The sequence below is a fragment of the Symphalangus syndactylus genome, chromosome 4 (genome assembly GCF_028878055.3).
Source record: "Symphalangus syndactylus isolate Jambi chromosome 4, NHGRI_mSymSyn1-v2.1_pri, whole genome shotgun sequence".
Taxonomy (NCBI): Eukaryota; Metazoa; Chordata; class Mammalia; order Primates; family Hylobatidae; genus Symphalangus; species Symphalangus syndactylus.
The window spans coordinates 26138517-26154316 of NC_072426.2; the positions used below are offsets into that span (position 1 = coordinate 26138517).

General features: G+C 39.8%; 1 protein-coding gene across 1 annotated transcript in view; it reads left to right on the top strand.

Moving 5' to 3' along the window:
• The first annotated feature begins 308 nt into the window (after positions 1–308).
• The window catches only part of SGMS1 (sphingomyelin synthase 1), a 104907-nt gene continuing 89415 nt past the window's right edge, over positions 309–15800 (top strand). Inside the window, exon 1 of the mRNA XM_055274325.2 lies at positions 309–988. The gene's annotated coding sequence lies outside the window, so the exon portion shown is untranslated. The remainder of the gene's footprint in view (positions 989–15800) is intronic.

The following is a 15800-nucleotide window of genomic DNA, read 5'->3' on the forward strand; positions in this document are numbered from 1 at the left end:
GGCACAGTAAGAGATTAACAGTAACTAATAATAAAATATAACAATTTTAACAATCTCAGAATGACATGAAATTTAAAATTTATGCATTGCTTATTTCTAGAAATTTCCATTTAATATTTTCAGACTGCAATTGAAGGGGCAGGGTAACGGATACAGCAGAAAGCGAAACTGCATATGGGGGGAATGTTGTAATCTGTAAACTGTTAGGTGGGCATTTTAGCCCCTTCACTGATGATAATTAACTTACTCAAGGCCACACAGTGTCAGAGGTCTGACCCAAATCTGCTTCGATACCAGGTCCCACCTCTTTGCACCCAATATCTCTGCCTAACTCAAAAACTTTTACTAATCGAAACTAACGTACATCCACTGAAGTATCTTTCGTAAGATTAATCCTTGTTTCCTAAGCGTTTTCAAAGGCAACCTACCGTTTTCTAGAAGTTGTGTCGAAGTTGTCAAAGGCGTAAAGAAAAGGCTGTGAAAGGCTTCTAAGCTTGGTATAAATCAAGAAAGGAAAGTTCCGCCTTAACCGACACTGAACATGCTTATTGGTTAGGATTGAACGGGCTGACTCATTTCTTTTTTGCCGTGGTAGAGGGCCACACCCTGCATTCCAAAAACCCTCTGCTGCCGGGCCACACCCGCCAACCCCGCTCTTGGAGCCTCTGAGGTCGGGCTGGGCGTCTAGCTCGCAGTTGACCCCGGGAGAGGATCGGCGCATCCACCCGCCCGCCAGCTCCAGACGCCGGGCTCCGCAGCGCCGCTGTCCTAGCACCAGGGCCCGGCAAGCGGGGGAACGGGACCGCCGGGACCGATCCAGGCGCGGGCGCCCAGCAAGAGCCGCGCCCGGGGTCTGCGCGCCGCTCAGCGCGCTCGCCTTTCCGCCCGCGCCAAGGCTGGCTGCGCGCACCCTGAGCGCGAGGAGCCGCGCGCAAACTTGGTGCCCCAGGAACTTTCCAGGAGACACTGCTTCCGGGGAGGAGAGACCGTAAGTGTTGCTCTCGAGATGCTGTGGTTCATTAAAATACACTAACAGACGGTGGGAACCGATTCAAATACCGCAATCAGTGCCAATTCTTCTACTACGGCGAAGTAAAGGGAAATCTTTATTTTTCCTGCATCCCGCTTTAATGATCAAATAGGCACTAGCTATTTACATCTGAGAAGGTTCAGTGCAGTTGCTGAAGCAGTGGGTCGGGATATGGGTAGGCTCAGTAAACAAATGCTCTTTATATTGTGTGATGCTAACTGCTGTGGCATGAGAACCAAGGATAGGGGATGGTTTCTGCTTGGGGTTATCAAGTTTTTCTAATGGCAGTTTTTGAGAGAATGGGATTGTGTCTACAGATGGGTTATTAAGTTTTGGGGAAGTACTCTCTCAAACTCCAGTCCCTGTACGAAACCGTCCTTTTGCCAACTCCTTTGGTTGGTTGGAAGCTGGCTTGTGAATGAGCTTGGTATTAAGTGCCACAAGGATGCACGTGCCCCTGTGTTTTGGACTGAGCGTGTTTACTCCATAACTGTGCTTTCTATTTAGTGTGGCCAGGTAATCGCTCTTGTGGAATTTGTCAATAAATACATGGAGAAGAATGCATGACATTTGTTTTATTTTTTCTATTTGTGTTGCTTTGTGTAGTTGTACCAAAATACGAAATCTGGAGACCTAAATTCTGTTACCCTAAATGCTACAAATATTTATGATAACATTTTTATCCAATTGAGTTACCGCTTTTAAATTTATATAGAAGTAAGTCCAGTGAGCCACTTAAAAAATCCACTTTTCTACATAAGAAATTAGTACGGTTGTATGATGCCAAGTAACTTATTTTCTTGCAAGAGTTTGAGGAGGTGGGGGACAGGGAAAGCGGAATCCTGTGACGACTGAGGATATACACAATGCAACAGGGAAGTTATCATGATCAGAAGCACTGATTGTGTACAGGAAAGACAGGTTAAAGACGTCCCAGTAACATAAAGGATGGTGGGAAGACTTGTAAACTGAATTATGAAGTTATGAATATGAATGACCAAGTCATGAATAGCATCATTACACTCCTGCATTTATGAAGATACAGACTGTGATGCAGTTAAAAGATAGACTGTCATGGAGAGAGGAAGAAAATTCTTTGCAGCTGGCTTTTTTTAGTGAGAGAAAGAAAATTCTTCGCAGCTGGCTTTTTTTTTTTTTTTTAGGTCTATAAAGGAAACTTCCCTAGAAAGAAACCACTTCTAAATGGAATAATTAAAATAATTTGTTAGAAACTTTAAGTTACCCTATGAGCTCCTAGTAACACTGTTTTCAAGTTCATAGGCTAATTGTTAAGCCCTTTTGCTCCGAGTTGAACTGATCAATGGCTCTGTGTAGAAGGTAACAGTGTAGAATCCTCTTTGAGAAATAGCCTGTAATCTTGGGAGAAATGGCCTAAGTCCACTGTTCTCAAGTCACTGAGGCAGTTGAAAACGCTCCCTCAGGTGGTGAGAATGGGATAATATTTTATTATATCTTTAAGAGGCCTAAAATCCAAAGAGATAATTAAATTTGGAATTTTATTAGTTTCACCTAATAGTTGTATAAAAGCTGAATATTTAAGGATCTCCTTTATCAGGCACTGAGATGCTTTGTATACATTACTTCATTTAGTTTTCACAATAGTCCTAAGAGGTGGAGGTATTATTGTCCGTGTTTTATAGTTGAAGAACAGGCTCAGTAAGGTTATATTACCTGCTCCGAATTTCACAGCTAGTTAGTTTAGTTTATGTTGGAAGTTAGCATTTAAGGTTGGTTATTTTTCCTATGTGGCTCCAATTGCTCCTAAAATGGTGTTGATTTTTCTGTTTGAAATGATGCAGAGGAGGTTCTTGGTTCAAAGCAGATTTTTAAGTGATTTAAAAGCACCTCATTGTCCCAGCGCCAAATTATCAAAGTTCAAGGAATTATGCATTTACTCTAGAAGGCTACGGCTTTCAAATATTAACTGAGAAAGCCCTACTCTTGATGAGGTCATTAATGCACGTGGCCACCTTAGTGTTGCTGAACTCTGGTAACTTTCTTCTGCTTTTTTTCTGAAGACCTTTTAGTTCAGGGTATGCATTTTCCTCCTGCATCTCACAAGTGCAACTCAAGCTTTTTCTAGTTGAATCCCCTGTGTGTGAGTGCATACCTGCGGTATTTTATATGCTAAGTGAAATATTTTTAAATTTATGTTAGCACCTAGGTTAGTGTTGAACCTGTTTTAAGAATGGTGAGTTCATGAAAGGCACACTCTGTGAGAGCTAAAACTAGTTATGTGGAGATGAGAAAGTCTCAGCGTGTCTGATCAGAGCATCCAATTCTGAGAGAGTCCATCTGTCGGAGTGTCTGTTGGCATGTCATCATACAAGAGAATAATGCCACCTTCATCGAAGACCATGAAATACCATGAAATATTCCAGGACTAGGCATTGCTCACAGCCCCACCTCATCACCTGCACCATCTAGTTGACACAGAACACCTACCCACTTCCTTAAGCCACTCTAAATCCTAAGTGCTTTAAGTGATCTGAATTCTTGAGCATGTTGAAAGAACATGCCAGTGTGATGATAAAACCACTTGGGAGTAATCTTGGAAAAGTCATGGAGAGGGGGGAAGCATGCCACAGAGTCCATCTTCAAAAATGGGGAAATGGTAAATTCTGAAAACTTTAGATTCATAGCGTATGTTGGTGTCCAGCAGAATTGTAGATCACATTTTTTAAAAGATTGGTCAGGATCACTTACAAAAATAAAAGTGATGATTAGTATGTAGCCTGTGTTTGCTGAGAATTATTCATGTCCAATTAACCTCATTTGTTTTTTAATAATGTTACTGGACAAGTATATCAGGGCATTGCCATAGATATGCAATGTCTGCTTCATCAGAACATTTTTTTGTTTGTTTTGAGACGGAGTCTTGCTCTGTCGCCCAGGCTGGAGTGCAGTGGCGCGATCTCGGCTCACTGCAAGCTCCGCCTCCCGGGTTCACGCCATTCTCCTGCCTCAGCCTCCTGAATAGCTGGGACTACAGGCGCCCACATCAGAGCATTTAATAACGTGCTACGTGTGTTCTTTACTCAAGATGGAAAAATATGAATTGGATAGCGGTATCGATGAATGAGTTTAGGTCTTTTACCCAAAGAGGGATGATCAGTGGCGTAATGTCAGACTTGAGCAAGGTGTCAATAGTGTCCCTTGACAAAGGCATATGGTACAGCTTGTGGGAAAAACTTCACACAGTACAAGAGATAGAGTATTTGGAACCAAGGAGATGATAATTGCATTATTCTTTGAAGCACTGTAGATAGTGGTTACGAATAGAGACTCCAAAAACAGACCCTGGGCAAGTTATTGAGTTCTTTATGTCTCTATTTCTTCATTCATAAAATACAAATAATAGTAATAATACCTACCTTAGAGGGCTGTTGAAGATGTTGAAGGATTAAATGATATAATCCATGTAAAGTGCTTAAAGCAGAATCGGATAGTAAATTGTATATATTAGCTGCTAGTCTTTTGTTGTTGCTGCTGTTAACTACTGTCACTACTACTACTTCAGGCAATATTATGCACATTTCTGGGTTTGTGTTTAAACACATATCCAGAATGTGGTAAATAGGTTATTCGTCGTTTTTTCAGACAGAGTCTTGCTCTGTTGCCCAGGCTGGAGTGCAGCATCGTGATCTCGACTCACTGCAACCTCAAGTGGTCTTCCCACCTCAGCCTGCTGAGTAGCTGAGACTACAGGTGTGCCACCATGCCTGACTAATTTTTTAATATTTTGCAGAGACAAGGTCTCACTATGTTGCCTAGGTTGGTCTCGAACTCAAACTTCTGGACTCAAGCAATGCTTCTACCTCAGCCTCTCAAAGTGCTGGGATGACAGGTGTGAACCACTATGCCTAGCTGGTTTTGGAGAGTGTCTAGTAACTGTTATTTGAATAGTGGTCCAAAAACAATAGGCATCTTCACCTTAGTGTAAAAGCTGAAAGACTTTCAGTCAGATGAGGTCCACAGAAAAAAAAATTAAAAAATTAAGAACTTTTAAGCTGAGAAATGGTACTTTATATTTACTATTACCAATGTGGTAAAAGAGAGATGGTCACATTTTGAAGTCTGTACATTTTGTCCAGTTTAATAAGTGCTTTCTGTTAAGGAGCTGCAGCTTGGTGTATGAGAAATCTTCACTAAACTAGGTTTTAGGAGAGCTCTTTCTTATCTCCAGTCCGAATCAGATCAGTGCGCTCTTTAACCAGTTGTTATGATCTTGGGCAATTAGCTTAACTCAATGGTTCTCTGCAGGGTGCAATTTTAACCCCCCAGGGAAAATTTGGTATATTTGGACACGTTTTTGATTGTCACAGCTGGGGTTGGGGAGGTGTGCTAGTGGCACTTAGTGGATACTGCCATGGATACTGCTAAACATCCTACAGTGCACAGGACAGAGGCCCCACAGCAAAGAGTTATCCTATCCAAAATGTCAGTAGTGTTATGGTCGAGAAATCCTGGCTTACAAGTTCAATGTATGTGTTTCTGTTTGTGACATTTGAATGCCAATCTTTGCTTTAACGAAATCACCAAGTAGCTTTAACAATATGTTTATAAAAGGCCTTTGAGAGTTAATGTATGCTGAAATCTGCAAGTGTATACAGTGTATACATTTTATCATCAGCAGCACAGTGAAATATTTGCTTTGTTTCCTGGAGGAATATATTATAGTGGTTTGAGAGTCAGATAAACCTTTCCTGGAATCTCAGCCCTGCCAGTTTAACTTGCTGTGTGATTTGGGGCCGGTTTCTTTATCTGTGAAAACCAAATCTCTATTTCATAGGGCTTACAGGAATAAACAAGATATACATGTAAATTATGTAGCACAGTCCTTAGGCACAGTCGCAAGAGATAACTTTTTTTTTTTTAATTTACATTTTCCAGGTTAATAGAATTGAGTGGTGCTTTTTAAAATGTAAGATTTGGAAGGAGGATATATAAGGAAATTAGATTTTTTAATAGTTAAAATATAAAAAATAAAAGGGCTCCTGTTTTCCAAAGGTAATAAATCTTAGGAGAAGTAAATGTCCTTACAGATATCACTTTGGCCTTGTAGGGAATGAAGAATATGCACTAAAGCGAGAAGCACTTATTACAGGGAGACGTAAGTTGCATGGAAAACAAGAGTCATCTATTTCTTATCAGTCTGGAATTAGCCAATAATATAACTTCTGCATTTGTGAATTGTTCCACTATAAAAACATGTAATGTTTGTTCTTAAGCAGTGTAATTCTATTTTTTAATCTTAGTCTTGATATTATGTCTCTTAAATATGTTTTTGCATGCCTTAAGGTGTAAGCAGCACACCTAGCAAATATATGTGCAAATGTGTCAATTTTGTCATCTTAGTGATTTCTTTTTTTTTTTTTTTTGAGATGGAGTCTCGCTCTGTCGCCCAGGCTGGAGTGCAGTGGTGCAATCTCAGCTCACTACAAGCTCCGCCTCCCGGGTTCACGCCATTCTCCTGCCTCAGCCTCCTGAGTAGCTGGGACTACAGGCGCCCGCCACCACGCCCGGCTAATTTTTTTGTATTTTTAGTAGAGATGGGGTTTCACCGTGGTCTCGATCTCCTGACCTCGTGATCTGCCCGCCTCGGCCTCCCAAAGTGGTGGGATTACAAGCGTGAGCCACCGCGCCCGGCCTTCTTAGTGATTTCTTATACCCTCTCAGCCTTGCCTGAAAAGATAAAGCTTTCATGTGATCACTCTTTCTGTCACTTCCACTTGTGTATCAAGCAAGCTATAGCAGTGTGTAGCTTATCTGTAAGAGCAATTGGCATTTTATGTATTTGACTTAATGGTGTGAATTTTTGTAGGTGATAGGGGTTGAATGGGAAGATTTCAGAGTATTCACAATCCGTCTGTTGTCTACCTTATAAAGGCAGACTGTTTTGCATTTCTGTTAATTTTCCAGGGAGATGGCAATAAGAGGTCCAGCAATGAAAAGTTCCATGGCTTAGGAAAAGGTGCTTTTTCAGGTTGGAGAATTGAAGTTAGCAATTTTTTTGAAAAGTGGTCTTGATTTTCTTTCTCAGTGTCCCTATTGCATTGAATCGTGTAAACCTTACATAAACATGTGACTTGAATCCTCTAGTGGAGTGAGTGTTAGTACCCTCTGCCCCCAGCAGCTTGCCTCTCTCTGGGTATCTGGAAGGAAATCTGTCCCCTCGCATCACTGGGAGAATTCACAGCCAGCTCATCCCTCTCGGGTGGTGGCTGCCCAAGGGGAGCACAGCAGTTCCAGCATAAGGGGCATGTGAAATGTGACTGGTACACAGATGAAAACATACTTCTCAGAAATTACTAACATAGACTAAGCCCTGCTAGTGCTTAGAGGCCTTCATTAAGCTAACTTTCAAGTTTACTTAACTTTCCTGATCTTACAGAAGTAGAAGGTGGTGTTCCAGACTCTGACAGCCTCAAGCCTCAAGCCGCCGCTGAGTTGCTGGGTAAGCAGTATTGGCAAAGAAACCTGGTGATCCTAACAGAGAATCCTGAACCGGTGATACAAAATTGCATAGTTCTATGGGGACAGAAGCTGAGAGTTTGATACTCAAACCAAACTGAAAGTCAAGCTGATAATAAACTAAAAGAAAGACTAGGCAGTTTAAAATTTCAGATGGAACCAGTGACCACAATTCTTGAGACCCCATAAAACAATTTCTCCACTTTAGGTGCATTCTGTCACTTTGATTTCTCAGATATGGATGAGACTAGAAACTACCACGCACTGCAGGAAGTGTTGCTGAAAATGTTTGAAAGCTGATCGTGTATTTACAAGGTTCCTGGGCATCAACTTGTAATTTTGCAGTAATTGGTACCAGAATCCCAAGTTCTAGACTTGTGCTGAGTTAACAGATGTAAAAATAGAGTTATTTTTTTCCCCCCCTTTGAAGCAAGGGTCTCACCAAAAGGCTCAAACACGTCCTAGACATAAAGGAACAAACAGATTTAAGTCAAGGTGGAGTGGAACAATATGCCTTATTACCCACGCCATAGGTCTATTAGCTTGTATTTTTTAAAGAGTTTAAGCTTGGCATTCAATGAATTCTTTAAATACAGAGTGTGGTTATAGGTTTATTCATTTGTTTTTTCAAGAGGTCCCACCTTCTTCCTTGAAATTCCACAGCTTTCATTTCACTGGAATTATTGGCTTCTACCACGAGTATGGTGTATATGCCATACATGAGGGCCCTCAGATAATAGTATATGTACTATATGTACCTTTCCCTCTTCTCAATTTGGAAAGAAAGACCTGACTCCAAAAGAAATTATTAAACTAACCTATAATGAATGTATCACAGCAAACATACAACAAGAGACTATAACTTGGTTACAGAACTATAACTTGATTAAAGGAACTAACATGTTATTCTGAGAGGGAAATTGTCTGAAGAGGAATTTAAAGAAGTAGAACTTGAAGACTGGGATGGGAGACTGAATTTGAGAGGCCAACTTGGCCTAGCTACAGAGAAGATGCCTTACCCCTAGGGTGGCATTACCAGGTCTCCATATGGGTCTTCCCCTATGGTGGGGCTGTCTGAGGGCTTTTGAAATCTGCCTAAGTTCCAAATCTGAATTAGAGATTGGTCTTGCCCTCATTGGTGAATACCGCTGAGTCCTCCTTAACCTCACAGTGCACAGTGTCAGGCCACACAGGAAGCCACAGAACGTATTTTTGTTCCATGCCCACTATTCATCCTTTTCATGGTAATTTGGCCACTTCACATAACTATGCTTTTCAGAGATCTGCCATCAGACATGCCAGCAAACAACCCACATGATGGTTTACATTCTCACAATAAGGTATTCAGCTGGAGTTTTTACTTTAATGTCACCACAAATGTGGTCAGTATGAATGCTTTTCTGATCATTGTATTTATAAATTTGCAAGACTAAAGGACAGCCTTGGACTATGTGAGTCCCCCCAGATGACACTGCACTCTAAGGACCAGCTGGCTTCCCCAGGTTTGCTTGTCTTCACCTAGAATGCCCTTTCCTATCTGACTTGCAACACAAGAGTGTCATGACCATCGTAATATTATTATCTTTTTTATTGCAATTTAGAAAATGTTGAGAAGAAAAATGAATGTCATTGAGTGCTTATTCATGTGGGAAATGTGATGTTCTGTTCTGTGAGTGACTCATGTAAACAAGAGTAAAAGAAACTAGAGTACATTGTTATAGTTAAAATTACAAGGTAAACTAATTCCTACTTTGCTAGTTAGTGTGTCCTACAATTCTCATTTAAATTGCACAAATTACTAAACAACTACAGAAATTTTCACCCAAAGCAGTTCATAGCCAAAATTTCACAGAATTTTTCAGTGTGATTTTATGTTGTTAAAATTCTTGTAGACTTATGAAATATACTTTCATTTGGTTCTCAGGATAATAGGCTGTATATAGTTTCTTAGACATTTGGGTTCCAGAGCCTGTGGTACTTTCCTATATAATTGTCCTTTTTATATTCTTATATTCCTGTTGATATATCGAAAGAGTTTCCTGAAGTTATCTATTGCTAATATTTAGCATTTACTTTTAGGAGCAAAATTCTCAGGAGAATTGAGAAACCTATTGCCATTTATTTTGATTATGTCCAAGTAAAGGTTAGAGATATGAAATTAAATGTTTGTAACTGAGAAACTAGTCATCACCAGTCTACTTCAAAGGGAATGTCTGTCACAGTTTCAGTAGTGCCAGGGTACATAGAGATATGTTGTATGAAAGCCATATGGTCTTGGGAAGACTGTAGAAGAATCCTCTTGGAAAAAGAATATGGAATGGGCTGGAACAGTTCAGGGAATAAATGGGATTATATCCAGCGAGGTTGAAGAATAGGAAAAACAGAAACATCCAGTTAGAATAAGTTTTTGTGTTGGATAGCAGAGTAGGGTGACCATAGTTAACAACAATATATTGGATATTTTGATGTAGCTAGGTGAGAGGACTTGAAATGTTCCCAGCACATGGAAATAATAAATACTGGAGGTCGTGGATATCTCAGATACTTTGAGTTGATGATTACAGTCTATGCATGCAAAAACTATCACATGTACCCCATAAATATGTGCAAATATTATGTATCAATAAAATAAAAAGTAAAGGAAAAACAAAGCAAGAATTCTAACATTACCTCTTTCCAAAGTGAGTGTCTCTCATTACTGGGTCTGGACTCTAATCTATATGAATAAAATGAATGGATTTTATTCCCTAAGAATTTGTTAACTAAGTTATCTGAGTAAGTTATATGTCCATGTTTGTAGCCAGTAGCAGGAGGGAGTTCAGGCAGGCTAGGGGTTGTTATAATCTTTTTTTGTTTTGTTTTGTTTTGAGATAGAGTCTCACTCTGTCAGCCATGCTGGAGTGCAGTGGTACAATCATGGCTTACTGCAGCATGACCCAAGCTCAAATGATTCTCCTGCCCCAACTGCCCCCCAACCCAGTAGCTGGGATACTTGAGATTGCACCCCAGTAGCTGGGACTACAGGCATGCACCACCATGCCCTGGTATTTTTTTTTTTTGAAATGGAGTCTCACTCTGTCACCCAGGCTGGAGTGCAGTGGTGTGATCTCAGCTCACTGCAACCTCTGCCTCCCAGGTTCAAGCGATTCTCCTGCCTCAGCCTCCCGAGTAGCTGGGACTACAGGTGCGTGCCACCACACCCAGCTAATTTTTTGTATTTTTAGTAGAGACGGGGTTTCACTGTGTTAGCCAGGAGCCTTGCTAATTAAAAAAAAGTTTTGTCTTTTTTTTGTGGAGATGAGGTATCACTATATTGCCCAGGCTGGTCTCTGGGCTCAATTGTTCCTTCTACCTTTGCCTCCCAGAGTATTGGGATTACAGGCATGAGCCACTGCACCTGCCAGTTATAATGTTTTTAAACTGTGACTAGAATGAATAAAAGGGCTAGTATTTCTATGTTGCTTTTCTCTATACCTATTTGTTCCCTGCCAAAGCATACAAGAACACCACCAGCAGCAGAAGGCCTTCCTCGGATTACAGAGGACCATATGCCAGACCTTTGATGTCCAATACAGTAGGCACTAGCCACATGCAAATATTTAAATTAATAATCTTAGTTGGACCTAACATATTTCAAGTGCTCAATAGCTACATATGTGGTTAGTGGCTATCATATTATGTAGAACAGAGACAGAACACTTCCATCATCTCAGAAAGCTCTACTGGACAGCACTGTGCTATACACTGTCTAAAGGAAGTTTTTTTTAATGAATTTTTTGATATTTAGATACAAATTTAGGGAAAATGATTCAGCCAAAAGTTCAGCCTTAAAAAAAAAATAGATATTAAGGCGCTGGGTCCATTTTCAAGCAAGTCCTATATAAATCAAAATATTTCAAGGGTTTAACTCTGGCTCTTCTAGGCCAAACAAAGGTATATTATTTTAGATTTCCTCAGGCTTAAACTTTGAATCCTAGCAGTGCATGATGGCTTTCAAGAGTAGACACAGTGAATCTTCAGCATGTCTATAGGCACCCATTCTATTATAACTGGTTAGTCAGAGCTTAGCAGGGGAAAAAAAAAGCCACTGTTATTTACAGCAGGGGAATGCAGTAAAGTTACTTCCACAGGTGATGCAATGGCAGGAAGTCATTACCAACCCCAGGTTGAAGGGACAATTGGAGGAGGCCGTTTGGAGGTCAGGGGTGGATAGGAGCTGAGACCAGAAAGGATATCAAAGATATCAACAGAAAATAAGGTGAGAAGTGCTCCTGGTGGCTTCTCCCTTTCTCGGGTTAGGCAGACAGAATTAACCACTTCTTCACCTAGATTTTTATCGGCACATTCTATGATACATCACTTAGCAAATACGGAGAGGTTAAACAGTTTAAGCCATGATAGGGACAGAACTGGAAAAATGCTAATTCTTGCTCTTTTACTTGGGCACGTTGCCACTGGGCCTACTGCAGGAATGCTACTAGTAAAGGGAGTATATCATCAGTTCAGTTTGGGAGCAGAAACTGCATAGTAGTTTAAACAAGGAAAGTTTAAGATTAAGACTTATTAGGGCCAGGTGAGGTAGTTCATACCTGTAATCCCAGCACTGCTTTGGGAGGCCAAGGCAGGGAGATTACTTGAGGCCAGGAGCTCAGGACCTGCCTAGGCAACATAGCAAGACACTGTCTCTACAAAAAAAAAAAAAAAAAAAAAATACCTAGGTGTGGTGATGCATGCCTGTAGCCCTAGCTGCCTGGGAGGCTGAGGTGGGAGTGTCGCTTGAGCCCAAGGAGGCGAGGCTTCAATGAGCTAGGATCACGCCACTGCACTCCAGCCTGGGTGATAGAGGAAGACCCTATCTCTTAAGAAAAAGAAAAAAAAAAAAAAAGAATTATAGCTATAACAAAGGGTTGGAGCAATGATAAGATTGGTTAATAAGAAGTAAACAGAACTCTATAGAAATAGCAGATATAGGGAACATCCACTACTCCAATGGCTGAGATAGAGGACCCAAGGAAGAGACCAACTTCCTACCCCCTCTCAGAGCTGAGATCCAGACCTTGGTGGAGAGGACACGTCCTTGACTCACTGCATGGCAGAGCAGTTGCTGTAGTGCCACACCAGCAAAACTTACTAAAAATCTGCCTTCCAGAACTTGCTGAAAATCCATCCTTTATTGTGCCAGGGAAAGCTATTCATGGGGAATTATCTACTGGAGGCACTCCACTAAAAACCGAGACAGGCTTTGGAGAAGCTGCACATCCGACAGGAGTCTGATGTGACTCCTGATCAGACCAGGAAGCAAAACTCCTTCCTACAATGTCTCTCTAGCATTTTCTACAGACAAAAATTAATAAACATCATGTCAGCTAGCAAATGAAAAATACTTAAAGGGCTTTTAAGTATTTTTTGCAAATCAGGCTGTAAATGGTGAGTTTGTAGCTGAGAGGCAGTAAATTGATAACTGACACACGGAGAAAAACAAGACCACCCTTATTCTCAGAGCCTTTATTATTATTTTTGTCAACTAGGTAATTGCACATGTATGTATGTATATGTATATATATATACATATATATATATGTATATGTATATATATATTTGGGTGGGGTTTTCTTTCCAGTAGTACTTCATCATTTTCCTTGGAATGCTCACATTTTGTGGTTTTATTACCTGTGCTATTCATAGTGACGTCACTAGGGGACTTTTGAGGATTAAGTATTTTAGTTTTCTTTTACTGTTTGTCTCTTAAACCTTGGATAAATACATGAATATTAATGAGTTGGAGCCACATTTTTGAAATGACATTCAGCTAAACGACATTCCAGGCTTTTGTTTAATGCCTATGAAGATATGTAGCTTAACCTAGAATTACAGTTGCATGTGAAATAATTCAATTTGGGATTTTATCTCAAGAATTATAAATATTTGCCAAAAGATTTCATAATACATTCTAGTATATTTTATTTGTACATGGTAGGATTTTTCTTTTGTTTGTGAGGGCGTTTCTTTTCTGCTTTTCATGAATTGGGATAGTTCTTCCAGAAGAGCTTTTCAAAGATTTTTCTTCTCAGTTGTTTTCCACATTCTACAACTTTAAACTGCTAATTTTTTGTGTGTCTTCTTGCTGTATACACCATGCAGTGCATAATTTATCAGTTTGTTTAAAACATTAGAAAGGGAGAAATACTCAGCCTTGTCCTTGAACCCGAGTTGATACTCGATCTATCTCCATCTGCATTGCCCCCTTTTTCTCTACTTCGTCTCTTATTTTGTTGTATTTTTTCTTCCTCAGAACTCTCCTGAAAAGCCTTTGATTTGGTAAATATATTTTGGGAGTTTCAGATGTTGAGGTTTATTATAAATGCTTTAAATTTTCTGGTTTTATTTTTTTAAATTAGGTTTTGTTGAGGAACAGAGTGTAAGAGAGAAGATATGGTTAAAATATGAAAATAAGTAAAAATGGTTCATGTACATGGTTAGTATACGAATGATATTAAATGGTTTAGAAAGAGATGTAAAAGGCTCCCCTCACTGTAACTGTTATTACATTTCTTGTGATTTGTTCCAGGAAAAAAAAATACATATTTTGGCACATATCTGCATCTATCTTGCTTTTGGCTTTCTACAGTTTTTAATAAAGGGGTTAATATACATACTGTTCCTTAGCTTTTACTTTGTACTTTACCTATTTTTGAGATATATTCCTGTCAACACATACAGATCTTCTTCATTCACTTTAATGATGGTACAATATTTTATTTTATGGGTGTATAATAATAGATTTTATTTTTGCCTTATTTCTGGATGTTTTAGTAGTTGCCACTGGGGGGATGGTGTTTAGCCATTGGATTTATTGCAGTCTGCCTTTCTGTAAATATTTTTGTATAAATATCTTGCTGGCATACCTGTAGGTTAAATTCCTGTGAGTGGGATTGCTACATCAGTGGGAAAATGCATTTCGAATTTTGATGAACATCACCAAATTCTTCTCCAGAAAGGTCACTGATTGTTTTTGAAACAGGGTCTCACTCTTCACCCAGACTGCAGTGCAGTGACACAATCATAGCTCATTGCAACCTCAAACTCGTGGGCTCAAGTGATGCTCCCTCTTCACAAGTAGCTAGGACCACAGGCATGCACCGCGATGCCCACCTAGTTTTTTTGTATTTTCCGTAGAGATGGGAGTCTCACTATGTTTCTCAAGCTGGTCACATACTCTTGGCCTCAGGCAGTTCTCCCACATCAGACTCTCAAAGCACTGGGCTTACAGCTGTGAGCCTTTTTTTTTTTTTTTTAAACAAAACAAAACAAAACAAAACAAAACAAAACAAGATTATATCTTTCCCAGGCTTCCATCAACATTTTTCATTCACCAAGTTTTAACATTTTTGCCAATCTGGTAAGTTAAAAATTTACTTTCCCTCTGGGTGAGGTTTAGGATCTTTTCATAGGTCTATTGTGAGTTTCTTTCTGTAAACTGCTCACTCATGCTTTCTTCTTCCTCTTTCTCCCTCTTTTTCCTTCCTTTTGCCCTTGTGTCTTCTTGTCTTTATCATATTGACTTGTGTGAGCTCATTTTAAATTAGGAAAATTCATCCTATTTCATATGTATTATACCTGTTTCCCCCATGTTATCGTCTATCTTTTGACTTCCATTAAAAACATTTTTATTTTGGTGTAAGGAATATTAAGCATGTTCTTTTACAAAGGAAATAAAAGAAGGGTAGGGGTTGAGGAAATCTGGCCATACTTTCTGCTGTTTTTGTGGCCTGAGTAGTTGTAGTTTGGGGCTAAAGGTTATCCCACCTGACACTACCATATCCCATACCTGTGGAGACCCTGTACCATCTTACAGCAAAATTATTCTTAAGACCTACTAGATGTTGGTGTCCTTCCCCTCTGTATTTGCCTAAACCTTCATCAGTTTATTGAGCCTCTTAAGAGCAGGTGAGCTTATGAATAATCTTGTCTGGAAACATCAGAATTTAGCCACATGATGAGATCATTCCTGGTAGCCAGGAGTTGTAGATAACACTCACTTCTGTATCCTGAGCACCTAGGGTAGCATCTGGCTTTTGAAACACCATGTATTGAATGAATGAATGAAGACAAAGAAGAGCAAGAACAGAGGATGAGCAGAAATAGAGAACTCGAATGAAGATTCACTTTGGAACATGTTAGTCAATTAGATATATGCATGCCTGACAAATGTACCCCTAGAGTCTAGAATACTTTCATTTCTTATCTTCATAACCTCTACTCAGGCTCTTGACAG